The sequence below is a fragment of the Drosophila willistoni genome, chromosome 3R (assembly GCF_018902025.1).
Source record: "Drosophila willistoni isolate 14030-0811.24 chromosome 3R, UCI_dwil_1.1, whole genome shotgun sequence".
In the NCBI taxonomy this organism is placed as follows: Eukaryota; Metazoa; Arthropoda; class Insecta; order Diptera; family Drosophilidae; genus Drosophila; species Drosophila willistoni.
In genome coordinates this window covers 6513544-6515238 of record NC_061086.1, presented here as the reverse complement: position 1 = coordinate 6515238, position 1695 = coordinate 6513544, and positions in this window count along the sequence as shown.

Genomic DNA, 1695 nt, shown 5'->3' with positions numbered 1-1695 from the left:
TTGTAGTTTACGATTTCGTGACGCAAATTGGCATCTGAAGCAGAAAAGTTGAGCATAAAACTCATAGTTATTTCTGCTGTAGTTTCTTTAGTTATCTAGTATTTGGTTGAACCAACACACAAAATTATGAAAATTGTATTAGCAATATTAAAAAAGTAACTAAAATTTTTCAAAAAACTGTCGAAAATGAAGGATGTCCTGACAACATCAGCTATATTATTATCTTTATTTACCATACCTACAAAATACCCTAGGTCCTGTGATATTTTTTGTAATATGAATGCTTAATTCTTGTAGAAAAAGACCAATTACATGTCTCCAAAAGTTACATTATCCAAAGTATTTTGCTTAGAGGAATAATAAATAATTTCATCAGTAGCAACCTCACAAATAATTTGACCTCATATCCTTATCGTACATCAAATCAGTTAACACGTGTATGTCAATAAAAAATTTTTTAATGGATCTTTAGGAACATTTGTGGGGTCTATGAATTACCAGAAAGCAAAATATATTTTTTTAACACAAAGTTATAAAGATGTTGGGTAAACATTGTTAACCAAAATATTTACCGATATGAAGTAGTTTCATAACTTGAAAATCTTGCACATAGATGAGCGAGCAATTTCGAAGTTTATCCAACTTCATTACGACATGTTTGCTAGCCACTTAATTAGCTCCCAGCATGGAACTTGGCAGCTAATCAGCCCCCCTCCATCCAGCCCCAGACCATGCCACTTAAGTTTTTGAGCCCGCAGACTCTCATATCTGTTCGTCATGTAGTTAGTTGTGCACTTGGGGAAAAGCGAAATCAAAGCGTAAAAACTTTTAACCGACTTTTGCACGTAGGGTGCATCATAATCGGCTGGCGTCAAACAATCTTAAGATTTTCATGTTTGTTTTCGTTTTCATTTTCGCCTTTACTGATGTTGCTGTTGTTGTTGTTGTTGTATTGATGTTCCTACTGTGCTGGCATGCAATTTTGCTCCATTAAATGCAACGCATACTTAACGACATAAGTAAACTTCATTGCGAATGCGAGTCTGCTGTCCATGTACAAATACATAAGTGTATGTTAACACATACCTATACGGATAGATATATATGTATGAGGATGTGTGTGTGTGTGTATACACAGAAAAAGGGCGTGTCATACGCACAAGTGTCCATTAAATTTTATCATTAATTTTCGTTTGCTTTAATCCGCCCGGATACCCACTTACTACTGCCGCCCGCTGATTTTGCCTTTACTTTTTGGCATTTCATCTGTATAATCAGATTATCAACAGATAGGAAACTATTATATCGTTTATATAATGCATATATGTTCATATATATATATATATTCAAAAATTAAGCATTAAATTAAAGCTCAACTTAATGTATGTATGTGTTTATTCATTGATACGAAAGTCCTGTGCAAGTAGGTTTATTTGCAATCGGTAGAAAAGACAATACAAGAGAAGGATTTCATTTTTATTGTCCATCATTTGTGTTGTGTAAAATAACAAAACGATTGTGCAAAGAATATGCCTGACTTGAATTGAAACTACTTTACACTCATCTGCAACGAGGTCAGCTTAACAAGAAGTTATACTTTAATTTGTCTAAGGACTCTGAATATCTTAATTAATCAATCATGGGTGTTGTGGCAAGTATTTGCCAAAAAGTTTTCTATTCGATTTTCGAATCTCC